General features: G+C 46.7%; 1 protein-coding gene across 2 annotated transcripts in view; it reads right to left on the bottom strand.

The window, feature by feature from the left end:
• The window catches only part of LOC148037560 (Methylthiotransferase), a 70,855-nt gene that overhangs the window by 23,107 nt on the left and 29,236 nt on the right, over positions 1-18,512 (bottom strand). The window lies entirely within an intron of this gene.

Genomic DNA, 18,512 nt, shown 5'->3' with positions numbered 1-18,512 from the left:
AGAAAGCAAAGCTAAGTGCAATGTAATGAGTCTGTAACTATGCAACAAAAGTCAAAAAAGGGAAAGGCTAAGTGTGCACCCACTATCACCTACAACGAGGTGGGAAAGTGGAAGGTGTAGTGGATGAACTAGGAATGGATGCATGAAGTGCAATAGGTGAGCCACTAGGAAACCAATCAACCAATCGTTCAAGAGTAAGGAGATAGGCTATTGAGGCTGCCCGTGTGCCATATGTCCAATAGTCGCTAGGGCAAATGGAATAGATGGTGCAACAACAGGAGATGTAGTCCCACTGGATTGGCCAACTAGAGTGGAGGCAATCGCAACACTCTATGGTGGTTTTCTAGGAGGAAGACCCTAGGCCTCGCTACGACACTCCTTGTCCATACGGCCTAACCATTGACAGTGTGCGCAAAACCTATTTTCTTAGAAATTTGCTATCAAAGGGATCATGTTTCTTTGGTTCCGCAGGAGAAAGTGATGTCACCCTTGTTTTGGCTTGCCTTCATATCTTGCGAGTTTTTGCTACTGCTGGTTTTTCCTCCCAAAGAAGAGGCAACCAACCCTCGCCTCTTTGAATCGATGTGTGTGGAGGACTTATTGTGGACTTGATCGTGTAGTCTCGCATAACGCAAGAATTGACACTCAAACTCATAGAAGGTTGATAATCTGGTGGTAAGATAATGTGCTAGATAAAATGGAAGTATTTGTCGGACAACTTGTTCCAGAAAAACGTGACCTTGTTGATCGTCATCTTTGAACTTGACTTTCAAATCATCCCCTTGCTTAATGGAAAACTCTTGAAGTTCAAAATAGAAATTGATACGTCGAGTGTGATCTCGAGCCGTATAGCAGTCAATAAGATGACTCCAAAGCTCAAATGCAAGGAAAAAATGTTGTGACTAAGAGTGAAATTCAAGAAGCAATCCCTGCATTAACTCAACATTGGTTGTGACATTGCAGACTCTCCATTGATGTGATCAAGGTGAGCTAATCAAGGGTCAGATGGTACCAATGATGAGGTCCCAAAATTCCTCAGATTCTCTTATCTGTGAAGGCATTCTTGGCCGTTGCAAGAGGCGTGGTAGTGCTAGGAGATGAAGGTGTGTAATGGGGTAGGATGAATTAGGGGGATACCATGGGGAAGTGGAGTACACTTGGAAAGGAATCCTAGAGTATCCACCATGCATGCGAAAAGTGTGCACAATAGCCCGAAAGGTCGGTATGGGCGGACTAGATATGGACATGGTTACCTCATGAGGGGGCCATGGTGGAGACATAAGGACACAGGGGCATCAGCATGGGTGGACTAGATATGGACATGGTAACTGCAAGAGGGGCCCATGGTGGAGGCATAAGGACACGGGACCAAAGGATGGAAATCCCTGCATAGGAGTGACCCAAGGGATGTGTGATGAAAGTCCATAAGCAAAGCATGGATATCCCTATGTCTGAAAGGTCATGTGGGGGATTTGTGAAAGTCTAAGGTTAGTGAGGAGGGTTATACGAACTTGACACAAGGCCTCGCTGCGATAAAGGAGATGGATCGCCAAAGGTGCCAAATGTCGCAATCCCTCCAAGGCTAGTCTCATCAATCGGTCCAAACGGAGTAGTAGCACTCATTAGAGACGTGTAAACCTGACTATACATGATACGCAAGTACTCCTCAAACTCTTCATTCATAAGATGACCAAACAAGAAAAAGAAGATCGCAAAGGTGAAAGTGTGTCTACTTCCTCCTTGAGACCATAATGCCTTCTCAAAGCTTCCAATGAAGGAGAACCATGATAGGGCATCATAGGATCCCTAAAAGAAGGTGCCTAAGACATTATGAGTTAAAATCGAGTCGTATGTGAGTCTTGCACAAAGACTAGTCTCCACAATCACCGCAATATACTTTTTAGAAAAACATCGGCTCAGATACCATGTGAGATATGATAGGGTTTACACTGAGAAAACAATGCATGTATGACTAAGATTGAAACACAAAGACTCAACAAAGACAAGCCAAACTCGAACCCCAAACGCAAAACACAAAACGTAAAAACTCAAAACTCAAACACAAAGAGAAGAAACTCTGAAGTGAATGAATGATGTAAATGAATGTAAGAGTATATGGAATGCCTAAGGGCAAAGCAATGCAGTGTTAGAGAGTGATGTCCATCAAACACGGATTCCAAGTGCAGTGACCACCAGTCGGAGAGCGAGAAACACCAAACACCAATCACCAAAGTACCAGGGAACTGAGGCAACAAACAGGAGAGGGGTTTGCTGATGTAGACGGCCTACTAGACAAGAAAAACACACATACTGCAGCAGTCACTTGGTGGGAGAGATAGCAACAGCTTATCACTTGGCACTAGATGCTGAAAATGCAAGCTCATCAGGTGCTATAATAACGCAACAGATGAAGACCTCCAAACAACAAGGCAATGGCTGAAAACACGCAGCCTAGGGCTGCAATCAATGATGGCTAGATAGCAAATGGAAGGTGGCTAATGGCTGAAATTTGTACAGTCGAGTGAGAAATCTACACAAAAGAATGAGGCTGAATGGTGGGCAGCCCGTCTATTTATAGATATTGAAGGGTGCTTGAAAAAAATTAGGTTTTTGGGGGACCATTGAAACCCTCTCGAACTGTACACCAAATTTGCATTAAGAATATTTTGGGGCTGTTTAAAAATGCTAATCAGCTGTAAAGCGGGTTTTAGCTCAACAAATGGGACTTTAGACAAGTGCAAGGCTTGGCTTATAGTGCAAGGGTTTCAATAGAAGTAAGGCATTCATTATGAAGAGACCTTTGCTCGTACTCGGCAATTGGCATCATTCCATTTGTTGGTTGTGCTAGCCACTCACCACGGTTGGCTGATCTATCCGATGGATGTCAACAGTGTCTTTTTGAACAATTATCTGGAGGAGGTTTTCCAACGGATGGATAACTTTCTTTGAATTCATGCATACCATTCCACCCCTTATCACCCGAACTTATACGTCCGTATCACTTCAGAGTCGATCAGCTATATCCTACTATTCAAGATTTTGCTTCTATAGCAAAAATTAAGGTCAAGCTTTGTGGTATATTTGAGATGATAGACCTTGGTTTGTTGTCTTACTTTTTGGGGATAGAGGTGGTTTAATCCGAGGAATGCATTTTTGTGTCACAACAAAAGTACGCTCTCCAATTGGTGGATCAGTATTGCCATGATCAAACATGGACTATGGCCATGCCTCTCAATCTAATTATCCACTTATCTAAGGATATCCTAGGTCGGCTCTTAATGAGCACACCTATAGATCTGTAGTAGGGAAACTCCTTTGGTTGATTTATACTCAGTCAGATTTAGTATACTCAATTAGTTTATCAATCAGTATTTCACTATACCTAGAATGTCACATTGGATTGCATATCTTCGTGGTTTGAGATATTTGAGACGTACCTATACTTTGACTTATGGTTCTGGTTTACGTTTGCAAGGGTACACTAATTCTAATTGGGTACGAGATCCTGATACCCTAACGTTCGCATCGCAACTATCTCTTTACATTGGGCATGGCTCGCATTTCTTTTCTCAAATCGTAAGCAAGAGATGGTGGTGGCTTCCACAGCCGAGGTTGAGTATTAGGCTCTCTTTGATTGCACCACCGAGGCCATCTACATGACGAGCTTATTAGCAGCGCTGCAGTTCCCATGTGTTGCACCAACTATACTTTACTATGACAACTAGAGTGCAATTGCAGTAGCTAGTAGCCCGATCATCACACCTCATACCCAAAATATTGGAGTACATTTTCACTTCACCAAAAAATAGTTTGAGCTAGGCACCATTTGCCTAGAGTTTGTGCCTTCATTAGATAATTTTGTAGACATATTGACCAAGGTGGTCAATTGGCCGGTACTTCAAGACTTGCTACCCAGGATCGGCTTGGGTACATCCTTCCCTACTTTTTCACATTGACGGGGAGAGAGTACTTTCCTCTAGCTTTTCCTTCCAATTTGAGAGGGGACACCTTTCTTCTCTTTATGGTGACAAGGTGTTATTTACAGTTTTTGATTCAGACATTACGAATATTGTACTTTGTATCTTCATCCGCATTGTCAAGATGACCATGATTGTAAAAGAATGCTTGAGCAAGTGAAAATTTTCCCTGCAAGAGCATTGTCCAAGTAGCATCGTTGCATTGCATTCTAAATGAGCATGATCACACTTGCATTTCCTTTTGCATAACTCCACTACATTGGCATTCTGTCCTTATAAACGTGCATATATGCACATTTATCCCTTTTCGTCTTTTAGAGTAGTCAACTTTGGATCCACCATATTCGTGGCATTGCACATGGCAATCTCCGAGCCATTCTCCCTTGCTTGCTTAGCTTGTCTAGCTTGCTTTCCACACTTCCTTTTTGCCTCTCCACATATCCATCATAGATGCCTATTACACTTAGCCTATTTGCGTCATCATTAATACCTAGTAAAAGTAGTTGGGAATCGATATAGGTTGGTTTGTTTTGTTAGTCTTGGAGCTGAACATCCCTATTTTTCTTTGGGGCACTGTTACTCGATCAACATAAAACTTTTTTGAAAACCCTCACTTAATGATAAAACTTTTGAAAAACAAAACAAAAGCCCTTTTGAAAAAAAAAAAAAGAGAGTCCATTGTGTTTCCATCCATCTTTGCTCTTTGGACGAGTATACAGAAGGAAGGACTCTACACACTCACTGCCCTTGCTACCGGTCTTCCCACGAGCTTGGACTGCTTTGGTATGCTTGTTATGGGCATTTGAGTCTTAATACTATATGGCAGGCTTCTAGGAGATAGATGGTGGAGGGAACGGGTTTCCCTCCCATGCACACTCTTTGCCCTAGTTGCTTGAGGGGCAAGCAACATCGGCAGCTTAAGTTCCTTATGCTAATTATTGACTTTAGTCGTTATGTATGGCCTTATTTCTTGGAGTACAAGAGCGAGGCATACTTCTACTTCTGTGAGTGGAAGGTGTTTGCAAAGAAGTAAACCTCCTTCATAGTTCGAGGTATCCAAGTAGATCAAGGCGCCGAATTTCATTCTAACCTACTTTCTAAGTTTTGCCAAGAACATGGTATTTAGGTGAAATATTCTCATCCAAACACACCATCTAGAAATGGTGTGTTGGAGCGTGCCAATTGGACCATGCTTGAGATGGCCCAATTAACATTGGAGTAGAGGAGCCTTTCCCATTCCTTATAGGGTGAGGTAGTGGCTAGTATAGTACATATCCGCAATCAGTCACCTACATCGGCATTGAAGGATATGACTCCCTATCAAGCTTTCTTTGGGGAGAAGCCTTCGATTTTCCACTTTCGCATCTTTGGATACGAAGCATATGTCCACGTGGATAAGAAGAAAAGATGGAGCAAACTCAATCCCAAGTCGAAGCAGCTTATCTTTGTTGGTTACAATATGACCACAAAGAGCTATTGGCTCTACAACCGAAGACTCGAAAGATCAAGATGAGCAAGGATGTGATCTTCAATGAGGCTGGGGTCTCTAACTACCTAATTGATGGTTCTTTTGTTATAAGTGGTTCTTCATCTGCAACTGACCCTTCCCCTTCCCCCTCCCCTTCCTTCCAGGATACCCCTTGGCACCCCTTCTTCGTCTACGACTCCTCCCCCTCCTCCTTCTTCCTCACCTTCTCTCCTTCCATCCTTGGCATCATCTTCATCTACTACTTCGTCATCGAGTATTACTACCCCTTGCCTCTCTCCATAGGTTTCCTCTAGGGGGATTGAGCCGTCAAAGGGGGAGTCTTCATCGGGTGAGGAAGATCTACCTTCCCTTAGTGAGGGGAAGTCCCTTCCACAAACTAGTCCTTTACAAGTACTAGAGGCTTCTTGGTCTCCTTTATAGCGGGATGAGCCTCTCACCATTCCTCGGTACCGTCAACGGCTTATATAGGATTCAAGGATTACTCGGTTCCCACGCACGTGAGCTAGACTATAGGCTAGGTAAGTTAGTTCACTCTACGTGAACTATTCCCTTATGTCAAATTCTTCAAGATCATGTAGCCTACTATAGTTGATGAGGCTCTTGCACAGGATGTTTGGCGCAATGCTATGTAGGTTGAGCTCAATTTTATCGAGCAAAACCAAACTTGGAGTTGGTTCCTCGTCCAAAGAAGCGGAAGGTGATCGGTGTGAAGTGGATCTATAAGACTATCTTGCAGATGGGACCTTGGACACCAGTCAGAGTGCCCTTGGAGGCTCAAACCATTTGAACGCATAAAGCACGGCTTGCAGCCAAGGGATTCTCTGAGCAGGCAGGTTTGGATTACTTTGAGACTTTCACACTGATAGCTCAAATGTCCACTATTTAGGCTATCTTGGCTTTAGCTGCCCATCATCATTAGCCGGTTTATCAGATGGACATGAAGTCGGTCTTTCTAACTAGTGTCTTGGAGGAGGATATTTATGTCTCACAGCCTCCTGGTTTTCTTATGCAAGGGAAGGACCCTCTATGGCCTAAAGCAAGGTCCTAGGACTTAGTATCAAAGGATTGATCTATTCTTCTTAGATAGTGGCTTCCATCGCTCAAATCATGACCCCAACCTTTATTACAGAGTTGTGGAGGACATGTGCGTCTTGGTCATCTTGTACGTTGATGACCTCATTATCATAGGGAGTGACACACAAGAGGTTAATCATACTCGGCAAATATTGGACCATCAAGAGTTCAACATGACAAATCTTGAGATCCTACATTTTTTCCTTCAATTGGAGATCTATCAGATGGCATAGGGCATATTTATTTCTCAACACAAGTACATCTCTGAGCTTCTCTCGGAGTTTGATATGACCTAGTGTCGGCCTATTTCATGCTCCATGGACCTAGAGTCCAAGCTTATGGTAGCAGGAGATTCCCTTAGTGATGCCACCCATTACTAATGCCTTGTTGACTCTTTGATCTAGCTGATCCACACTTAGCAACATCTCTTTTATGGTGGCTTTGTTATCTTTTTCATAAAGACTCCTACTCAAGCTCACTAATGCACATGATCAAGTTCCACCGTTGTCGCTGCTGTTGCCGCCGTCGCGCCTCCGCGCTGCCCCATTTCTCCCCCCGCTCTCATGGTGCGCTGCATCCCCCCTTCTCGCCAAGAAACCGCACGCCCTCTCCCTCCTCGCCACCGTTCCCCTGTCACTCGACCTCTCCTCGTCTCCAAACTGCCCCTCAACCTTCCTCTTGTTGACTGCCACCAGCATCCAATGAGCCGCCACAAACATCTAGTGACAAACGTCGCCTCCATTCTTCCATTTCGACGTCTGCTACCTCACCTACTCCGCCACCAACGCCTAGAAATAGTGCCAGCCCAAAGTAATTGATCCCCCTATTGCTCCCTCCGTCTGCAGCAACATTCCCCCCCCCCCCCCCCCCCGGTAGCACAGCAGCTAGCTCGATAGGTCCTCGGCAAGGACACACAATTGAAACTTTTGGTTAGACACTGGTGCATTCTGCGAGTGCCCCCCCCACTCAAACACCTTGCACATCATCCTTCCTGAGGAATAGCTCTTATCCATCTGTGCCACAGAGCTGGAACTAAAAGAAACATCAATCCTTGGTCAAGTCGTAGGACACTCTCCATCCAAGGCCCAGCTTTGCGATTAGCTTCACTCCACGCTACGCATTGGCACAACATAAATCACAGAGGCAGTTCTCATGGATTAAGGGATCTTCATGGTTTAACTCACCTCCGCAGATGCAACCCGTGAGCTAGTGGATAGCTCACCTTATGCCTCCACGAAGGGGGTCATCTATATGGTTCCCTGGTATAGTGGCTTCACAGTGGAGGAATTCGCGCTCCACAACAAATTTCCTAGACACTCGGTCACCCTCCTATTCCCCGGACTGGCAATAGAATATCGCCAGTTAGTGAAGGACTTTGGACGGCTCTTCAGCACAATTCTTCCTCCCTCCTTCGTGAATGCAATGACAGCCGTAGGAGTCCCAAAGGTACGGGTGGCTGTGAAAGATACAAAGAACATACCTAAGTTTCTTGAGATTGAGGCAAGCACACTCTCTTTCAGGCAACAGGTTATTGTGACAGGCCAGCCCGGTCAGTGCTTGCTATGCCATGACTTTGGGCATCATGCAGCAGATTGCATGCGTTTCAGAGCCAAGACGACTCAGCCGACAGACCCGCAGGTGGATACTGATGGTTTTACACGGGTCCAACGACGACAGAGAGGGAGACGGCAGGGGGGGCCTCAGTCAACCCCTTAGACATAACCACGGCAGCAAAGAGCAGGAGGGCGGGCGACGGGTCCCCCGTCAAAGCACCCCGCAGCACCCCCCACTCGTCCCACCCAACAGGATTACATGCCTTCACCCCCACCACCCACTAAGGCGTTTCAAGCTACCCCACCCAAGATCCCTTAGCCCCCACGCCCACCCCCTCATGGATTGCCCCTCGACCCTATTCCACAACCTCCCCTTTCCGAGGCCACTCACCCCCCCTCACACCCGCCTCATACTTCCAATCACCCCACTATCCCTCACTCTTCCTCTTCCCCACCATCTCCCTTGCCGATCAGCCCCCCTAATCCTCACCCAGTACATGTGACCCCCCCCACCCATTCCCCTCCCTTTCCACGAGGGGTGACGAGCCTCACACACCCATATCTTCTCCTCACCAGCAGCCCAATCCCCCCCCCTCTTTCCCCACACAGCCACTAGCTCATATGGCCCAACCGCTCGTTACAATTTCCCTCGACAGGCGCAATTGCTCCCACAGGAGTTTTTCCGCATTGGTCCGTGGTCCTATTTGAGAGCTACGAAGCGCGGAGAGTTTCCAATACCTTTGGAGATGGGTATCTTTGTGGTCAACAAGTCAAGGAGCAGCAAGGTCCATCTATTAACACCATTGGATGGACCAAATTATGCTTTCTTCTTTCAAACTTCTCATTCACGAGACTGGACAATGACAAATATAGAGGAGGAAGCGAGGGGACAGGTTGCAGACCACATCTCCCAGTGGATGGGTGAAGGAGGGCTAGCACTATTTTCCCAGCAGTGGCCAGGATGTATGATGAACATTAACTAGTGGGCTAGAGCCAAGGTCCCACATCCGAGCATGATTTTTCGAGCCCCTACCCAGTGGAGCTCACCGATGGATGTGATCAAGTGGCCCCTCGCACAGGCTGCCCACTTCTACCAATGCACAGAGTCACACCTCTCAGCCTGGCTGATAGATGCCCTAGTGGTACCTCTTGGAGCATCTATTATCCCCATGGTCCGCCCGAGAGCCACCATGGGGGAATGGAGTTCACCCTCCAAGCCAGCGGCAAAGCACATTCGCATGCCCCATAGCTCTTCTTCTTCATCAATAGCTTCCACACCGAACAGGCGCCTATTCAGTCAGTCACAGATTTCCCCATGAGTTTACACCTAGCATCCTGGAATGTGAATAACCTCCACTACAGTGGGGCACGTGGTTCCAAAAAAATGATTGTTCAACGGGAGCTGCCCTTGCCGAACGGATCAACATCTTACTTCTTTAGGAGCACAAGCTCACCCCCGCCCATGCCCATCGGGTAGGGAAGGTACTTCCAAGCAGCTCACACACCTACAAGGAGTACTCCATCAATGCCCACGGCAGGAGTGGAGGAGTATGCACCTCTATTGGCCCAAGCCTTATTGCCTGTGGAGAGAACAGGACAATTGTGGCAGGAAGGGTCCTATGGATCAGACTGGATTTAGGGGACTCATGCCTTGAAGCCCTCAATGTCTATGCTCCTACGGAGGTTAGGGCATGCAGCAGGTTCTGATTGGAGATTGCAATAGGACTTCCAGAGGTGGACTATTGGATAGTTGGAGGAGACTTCAACAACCTGGAAGCCTTAGAAGGCCAACAAGGCAAAGGCAAAGACTAACAGGGTATGGCAAGGGAGGAGCAGGAGGCATGGAAAGTCTTCCTTCTCGCAGTAGGAGCACGTGATGCTTGGCGGGACCCAGCTTTTCACAAGAGAGAGAGAGAGATCAATGGACTTCTCTTGGGGATACAAGCGGCTGGGCGGAGCGCTTTTGGAATGGCTGGACCAGTTTTATGTGGGAGAGTGGGGGTGCCTTCGAGAAGGCCAGGTAGGGCAGTTGGCTAGCACCACCTTATCTGATCACTGCCCGGTTCTCCTCACACTTGATGCTCTCACTTCAGCCCTTGACACACGATCCTATCGGATCCATGACTCGATCTACAAGAGGGAGGAGGTGAGGAGGCAAATTGAGTAGCTCTGGACTCGAGAGTGGGATAGGAGGGACCGGATCGCAAAGGAGGTTGCAGAGGTCTTAGCCGGGTCGAGTAGGATCTGCCAAGAGGCAGCCCTACAGGCCAAGCAATGGAGTTGGGAGGAGAAGAGAGCACTTCGGCGAGACCTAGCAGCCACTCAGAGACTACTCCAAGAGGCACCAAGGGATCCCACTCTCCACACGCAAGAGGTGTGCGCACGGGCAGCCCTCGCCGGTCTTGAGGACAGGCACTCTGAGTTTTTCTTCCGTCCTCAGCAACCTTTTGGGCGCAAAAGGGGGACACGATGTGCAGGGAGTTTTTTCAGGTGTGTCAGCCTCGCACCTCAAGAGATCAGATTCACAGCCTACGTGATCAGTACAGGATGATTTGCTCTAGCCCAAATGAGGTAATGGAGATTGCCACTGTCTACTAAATACAACTTTTTTAGTGGGAGGCAATCTCAATCAGAGTATAGCGTTATAGACAGTAGGTCTGGGACTACATCCCGTCCCTCGTCACAAAGGAGATGGGACGCTCCCTCCTAGACCCCTTCACAAAGAAGGAGTTAGTGGAGGCCTTCCATGCACAAGATGGGCTTTCTAAGGCCTTCTTCACTACCTACTAGGAGGTGGTGAAGGACCCCTTACTTCTCGCCTTTCAATAGATTTTCAGCTCAAGACGGATGCCAGGGAGTTTATCGGCAAGTCTTGTTAGTCTCCTCCCCAAAGGGGGAAACCGGTTGGAGCTGTCCCTTTGGAGACCGATCACCTTATTGTCAGTGGCCTATAAGGCATTGGCCAAGATGATCAATAGTCAACTCCGCCCCATGCTTCCAAACATCATTCATGACACCCAAACAGGTTTTGTCCAAGATAGGAGCATCCTAGACAATGTCTTCACTTTCTTCGAGGCGACCGAGTAGGCTCAACACAGTGGTCAGGGATTGGCTATACTCCTCCTGGATTTCGAGAAGGCTTTACTGGGACTTCTTAGAAGGCACCACGGCGAGGTTGGGCTTCCTCCAAGCATGGATCTATGGGGTTTCTGCACTTTACAGATCGGCCACTAGCAGGGTTCTCATAGGTGGTAGAAGGAGGGAAGAGTTTCGGCTAGAGAGATCTATCCGGCAAGGCTGCCCTCTTGCCAGTATCTGTTCTTACTCTTTGTGGAGGCAATGTCCTACTTCCTCCACTCACATGTGAGCGGGCTACGTGGCCTTCGACTTCCGATGAGGGAGGAGAGGGAGCTGCTAGACTCAGAGTATGCAAATGATACCGCCCTTTATGTAGAGGATGATAAGCTGACGTTGGAGAGAGTGAGACCAGCTCTGGAGGTATTTTATACTGCAACTGGAGCGAAAATCAACTTGCGAAAGTCGATTGGTTTTCCTACAAATCCAGACTCTAGCACGGAGTGGGGCGTCCACTTGGGCTTCAGATGGGTGTGCAGGGGACAGACCGTCCGATATCTAGAGTTCCAAGTGGGACTCAACATCACTCCTACCTAGCAATTTCTTCCAGTTCTCGACTCTATTAGGCAAAACCTAACCTACTAAAGCACTGTTCGCCTTTCCTTAGCGGGCTGAGCCCTGGTGATCCACCAGGTTCTCCTAGCGGCACCTTGGTACATAGCCTCTTGTTGATGCTTCTCCTTGTCTTGTGTGGTTTAGCTCCACCGCCTAGTGCGGAATTTCCTCTAGGCCGGCTCAGACGGTTCCAAGGATTCTCGGGCCAAGGTAGCATGGGTGACCATCATCCGACATCGGTCTGAGGGAGAGCTTGGGATTTCAAGAGGAGATAGACTACCAGCCGATGGTATGGAGTCCCCCATGTCAAAGATCAAGACGGGATACAAATGGCAAGCGCCCCCACATCCAGTGGATTGAATGGGGGGCTGGCCCTGCTCGTACTATCAAGACATGGCGAGAGGTGTACAGGATGGTGGATCAAGAGGTGTTGCAGCGAGCATCAGGGTGTCAGCGAGGAGCTGAGATGAGGAGGAGGAAGACTGACTCAACGATCCATCAGGAGTAGCTTGACCCCCCAATCCGAGAGACGATGGAGCATGGTGAGGTGTGTGCTGCTAGATTCTCACCGGCAGGTATCCCCTTATAGGTGGCAGGTATAGTGGGCGGTGCCCCCTACGAGATTTTCTTCACCATGCAGGATGGGGGGCGTTTGGTCCTTGGCAGAGGGCAGCAAGATGACGAGACTATTGTCCTTCCTTGGAGGAGGATTCATGTGGTTGGTCTCTAGGGGAAGACTTGGTGTCTAGACCCTTATATGTGCCCTAGGAGGAGTTCCGAGAGTGGCGCCTTTGAATATGGGAGAGCAGGCCACTTGATGGGCTGGAGTGGGACCCTGGAGAGTGGCTATGGCCGGCAACTGCGACCGCCAAGAAGCCACTGAGGTTCTTGGAGTACGTAGCCAAGATTGGTAGACATGTACTGATGCAAAAGGACATGAACTGGGCGCCTTCACATAGCAAATACTGGGCGGAGCATAGCATCACGGATACCTTCCGTCAGACTTTCTGGCACCGCATGTGGGACAGCTGGAGGCTAAGGAGGATATCGTATTTCCTTTGGCTTTTGGCACATGGGGATCTAGCTATTGGGAGTTGGTTGACCCAAATACAACAAGATGGAGATTATAAGCACTGCCCACAGCAGCACTTGGAAAACCCAAAGCATTGCCTTTGGTCTTGCGAGGCGGCACAGCTCGTGTGGAGAGAAGCCTTGCATTCTCCGCCCAAGTGGCACCCATCCTTGGATGTATCTCGTGGGGGGCTTTTTGCTGGCAAGTAGTCAACCAGAGCCGTCACCTTTTGTATGAGGCCGGCATGCAAGACACGATTTTTATCATTGAGGTTGGATCTTGCGGAATGGTCGGCTTGGAGGCTTTACCTAGCTGCCAAGTATTGGAGCCCACAGCAGAGCACTCAAAGGTATGGGAGATCATAGGAAGTCTTACAAGATGGCACATCTAGAAGGCATGCTTTCATGATGCAAGCAGGCAGTCCCAGATGGCAATACACCCCCCCTCCATGGCTTCTTTCCCCCATCCCCCCAAGACCGCCTTGAGAGGCTTGTATACATTATGGATTTGTGACTTGTATCAGCTCCAACTAGTCTGTTGAGCATGTGCACTTTGTTATAATCAGCCTTATAGGTAAAATATTTAGCCACATTTCACTTGCAAAAAAAGCTCACTTGTGTGCCACTTTGCGGGTACTACGCTATCTACAGGGGACTCAATCCTGCGAGATCATATATGGAGAGGAGGCCACTCTTTTTGGATGAAGTGACTTCAATTGGATAGGTGATGTGGATTTGTGAGTATCCACTACACGTTATGTATTCTCCCTTGGATCGGGAGCTGTCTCTTGGAGTAGTAAGAAGCAACCTATTATGGCCCTTTGCTCTACAACGGCTTAGTATTGTGCCCTCTGTTCTATAGCTATGGAGGCAATTTGGCTCCGTCAATTGTTGGCAGAGATTGGCTTTCCACAAATAGGAACTATAGAGTTGCACGTGGACAATCAAAATGGCCTCGCTCTAGCAAAGGAACCCGGTGTTTCATACTCCCACAAACCACATCAAGGTTTAGTACCACTATGTTTAAGAGCAGATTGTGGATTCCGAGTTAGCAATGGCCTTCTGTCCTATTGAGGACAATGTAGTGGATCTCTTCATGAAGGCTTTGCCCAAGGCTTCCATGTTTCATTACATGAGATTGTTGGGCCTTCAAACACTTCCAGAATCTGAGAGGGAGTGTAAGCCTGTCACTTTTAGTTGTCAGTCTATCATCTCCCAATTGTGAGCTCCTGTCAGACTCTAACGAAGACATGGGAGCTCTAACATTTTAGCATGCATTTCTCGAGTTTCTTGAGCTTTTTTTGCATTTCCCAGCATGTGCCACCCTGTTGGATATTGTCCTGCCTCCCAGAATATACTTCACTCTTCTTTACCAAATGCTTCTCCTTTCTCCTTCAACATCAACATGATAGATTGAGCTGCAATTCTGTTAGCCTGCCTTATTTTGTCAGTCTATCACCTCCTGGTTGTGAGCCCTAGTAAGAGTTTAATAGGGACATTTGGAGGTCTAATTGTCTGTTCCTCTTAGTTTAGTGTGCATTTCTATTGTTTGTCAACCTATGCTGCCCTGCTTGCAATTTGCCACATTAGCATTTGCGGCTGCATTAAATGCAGTCAGCCAGCAGCAATCGACCAATTTTTTAGTGTTACTGCTATTTATAGCAGCCAGGCTACCACACTGTTGCTCAAAAGTCAAATTCCAGCCTTCAATTTGCTGCTATAAATGCAAAGTTTTTGTGTTTCATAGGTGACATTCAACAAAGACAGAACATCCACAGCTCTTCTTTTACACGTGTTGCTGATTTTCGGTCTGTTCGGACTCTCCTACAGCAAAATGCAATGATGTCTGATCCTTGGTTCCAAGGCTTTGATGACTCAGAGGTTTCATATCACTCCTTTGAACAGCAACTCTCGAGCTCACTCCTTTTCATGAGCTTACAAAATTCTATCCTGGTGCATGTTCACAGTTTGAAGACTAAGGTAGAAGAGTGGAAGATGCTTACATATTTGTACCATCAAAAGACATTTTCCCACAGAATTTTTCTTGAGAAGAAACTTCCGGTGCTCAATGTTGATGACTCTCCTTCCATGAAGGATCACATCAACAAACTAGAGGACATGAGGGATCAACTTACATCCCTCGGGAGGACTATATCTTAACTCTTCTTTGGGAGGAGCTAGCCTTGTTAGTCTTGGAGCATAATGAGCAGCTCAAAGAGGTATGGGCCAATGGATCGCTCTACAAAGGCTTTCACAGCAAGTTCAAAAGGAGGAAGAAAAAGGTAAAGCCGAAGGCAAAGAAATAGGATGACACAAAAGAGGACACGAAGGATACTAAGAAGAAGCCCAAGCGCCCATTGTGGAAAGGGTCCTCATTCAGAGGAAAAGCTTTGGCAGAAGTACCCCTATTTGAAGCCCAAGGAGGGATCTAAGGAGTCAAAGGCTACCCTAGCTACCACCAAGTCTGTCTTTGTACATGTATTCAAGGAGGAGGATACCGCTCATGCTTCTTCGACTACAGAGAAGCCTTGGCTCATAAACAGTGGAGCTTCTTCCCACATGACCTATCAACAAGATTGGCTTTTGAACATCAAGTCTAGAGGGGGATCTATTGCCATTGGTAACAATTCTTACATGTCTATTCGTCCTATTGCCAAATCGGCAACATTCTTTGGCCAAAGTTCTTTATGTACCAGATTTGGGTTTTAACCTTATGTCTATTCATGGTCTTACACAAATATGTACCTGTGTTGTGTTAACATAGGATACATTGACTATGGCGGATACTTCTATGCGAGTTGTTCTTTGGACAAGTACACAGGAGGGAGGACTTTATACGTTCACAACCCTTGCCATGAGCACTTCCCATGTAGTAGGACTACTTTGGCATGCCCGATATAGGCACATCAACTTTGATGCTATCAACCAGGGTTCTCAAATGAAGTTGGTGGAGGGACTTCTCGATTTCCCTCCCATTCACACTCTTTGCCCTAGCTACTTGAGGGGCAAGGAATATAGACAACCCCATCCACAAAGTTGCCTCATCGCAGGGCTTCTACACTGTTGGAGTTGGTTCATCCTATGCAGTCCTACAAGCACACCCTCCATTGAGAAGGCCAAGTATTTGATGTTGATCGTTGATGACTTCAATTATCATGTGTGGCTTTATTTTTAGGAATACAAAAGCGCAGCGTACTCCAACTTCTAAATTGGAAGGTATTTGTGGAAATGCAAATGTCTTTCAAGGTGTAAGATGGAGTGCTCCCATCCAAACAAACCATCCAAGGGTGGCTACTACACAACTAGTCTCCTACCTCTACGTTACAATGTATGACTCCTTATGAGGCTTTCTTTGGCAAAAAGCCTTCCATTTTCCATTTTTGCATCTTCAGATGCAATGCTTTTGTCCATATGGACAAGAAGAAGAGGGGGAGAAAACTCGACTCCCAAGTTGAAGAAGCTTATCTTTGTGGGCTACAACATAACCACAAAAGGCTATCAAGTCTACAACCCGAAGAAAAGAAAGATTGAGGTGAGCAAGAACGTAATCTTCGATGAGGCTTCAGCCTCTGATGATCCTATTAATGGTTCTTATGCAAGTGGTTCTTATAATCAACTAACCCCCCTCCCCACTACCATCCACCCCTTCCCTTCCTTCCAGGTTACCTATTTGCACTCCGTCTTGCGACTCCTCCCCCTCCTCCTCCTCCACTTGCTTCCCTTTCTCCTTTGATAGCTCCTTCTTCTTCTACGTTTTCATCTTCATAAGGCACGGCTTGTCGCCAAGGGATTTGCCTAGAGAGCAAGGTTGGATTACTCAGAGACCTTCGCACCTACAACTCAGATGTCTACTATTCGAGCTAATCTTGGCTCTTGAAGCTTATCACCATTTGCCTATGTTCCAAATGGACATAAAGTCTACCTTTTTAAAATGGTGTCCTAGAGGAGAAGACTTATGTCTCATAGCCTCCTAATTTTTTTGTGCAAGGAAAGGAGGACCATGTTTATAAGTTGCGGAAGGCCTTCTATGGCTTAAAGCAAGCTCCTCGAGCTTGGTACCAGAGGATTGATCGATTCTTCTTATAGCTTCCATTGATCAAATCATGACCACAACCTTTATTATAAGTTTACAGGTGGCCAGTGTGTGCTCCTCATCTTGTATATGGATCTTCTTATAGAGTTGCGGAAGGCCTTCTATGGCCTGAAGCAAGTTCCTCAAGCTTGGTACCTGAGGATTAATCGATTCTTCTTATAGAGTAGCTTCCATTGATCAAATCACGACCACAACCTTTATTATAAGTTTATGGGTGACCGGTGTATGCTCCTCATCTTGTATATGGATAACTTGGTTATCACAAGAAGTGACTCACGGGAGGTTGATCGGACTCGGGAGATTTTGAGACAAACGTTCAACATGATGTTACCTCGTTGGATCAGAAGCTATCTCATGGAGCAATAAGAAGCAGCTTACTTTGCCACTTTCTTCTATAGAGTCCGAGTACCATGCCCTTTGTTCCATAGCTATCGAGGCAATTAGGCTCCACTAGATGTTGGCAAAAATTGGCTTTCTGAAAACAACTCCCACTTAGTTGCACGTGTATAGCCAAAATGCCGTCGCTCTGGCCAAGAAACCCATGTTTCATGTTCACACGAAGCACATCAAGCTTCAATATCATTATGTATGGGAGCGGATCATGGATTCCAAGTTAGCGATGATTTACTATCCTACAGCAGACAATGCAACAAATCTCTTCATGAAGCCTTTTCCCAAAGCTTCTATGCTTCATCACATGGCATTGTTGGGTCTTCAAACACTCCAAGGATTTGAGGAGGGGTGTTAGCTTGCCTTTTGTCAATTTGTCACTTTTTGGTTGTGAGCCCTAGTCAGAGTCTAATAGGGACATTTGGAGCTGTGACTATGTTTTCCTCTCAGTTTAGTATGCATTTCGAGTGTTTGTCAGCCTGTGCTGCCCTGCCAAATGCTATTCGGCCCCAGATTGCTTGCAATTTACCCGAGACTGCTTGTGATTTGCCACATCAGCATTTGTGGCTGCATTTAATTCAGTCGGTCAGTTTTTGAGTTTTACTGCTACTTATAACAGTCAGGCTGGCTGGGCAGAACACTTCACTCTCTTTCTAGCAGGTGCTCCATCAAGTGACTGCAGTCGTCTCCATCTCTGTCACAGACACCTTGCCATCTTCATCACCGTCAGAAGTGCTGTCATCATTATTCAGCCTGATCCAATGCCCTCGCTGACACCTTGGGATGCGTACAAGGACTAACCAGTCCTCATTGTATTGATCTTTCTTCTTTGTTCAGTGCAGATCATTCTTCTCTTCCTGCTTTCTCTTCTCCTCCCCTTTTCTCTCCATGTTCATGATTCTCTTCTTTTGCACATGCTCACAAATTCTTACTTCTCATTCCACCTTTCTGCAGTGAGATGGAGCAGTTTCTTCTCTTGGTACTTACAAGGATTTGATCCAGGTAGGTAGGTATTTGCATCATCTTCCATTTGTTCCAGGATAATCATTCTTGTAAAAGGGCACTTGAGTATATGAAGAATTCCTCTATGAAGGTACAGCTGAAGTGGCAGTGCTGCATTCATACATGTCATTTTGCATTATGACTTGCATCTCCCCTTGGTACTGAAAAATAGC

Source organism: Lygodium microphyllum, chromosome 4 (assembly GCF_053477565.2).
Source record: "Lygodium microphyllum isolate KBCC chromosome 4, Lygodium_microphyllum_v1.1.10, whole genome shotgun sequence".
In the NCBI taxonomy this organism is placed as follows: Eukaryota; Viridiplantae; Streptophyta; class Polypodiopsida; order Schizaeales; family Lygodiaceae; genus Lygodium; species Lygodium microphyllum.
Note: the sequence above shows the minus strand (reverse complement) of the source record. Positions and strands in the feature narration are given on the sequence as shown.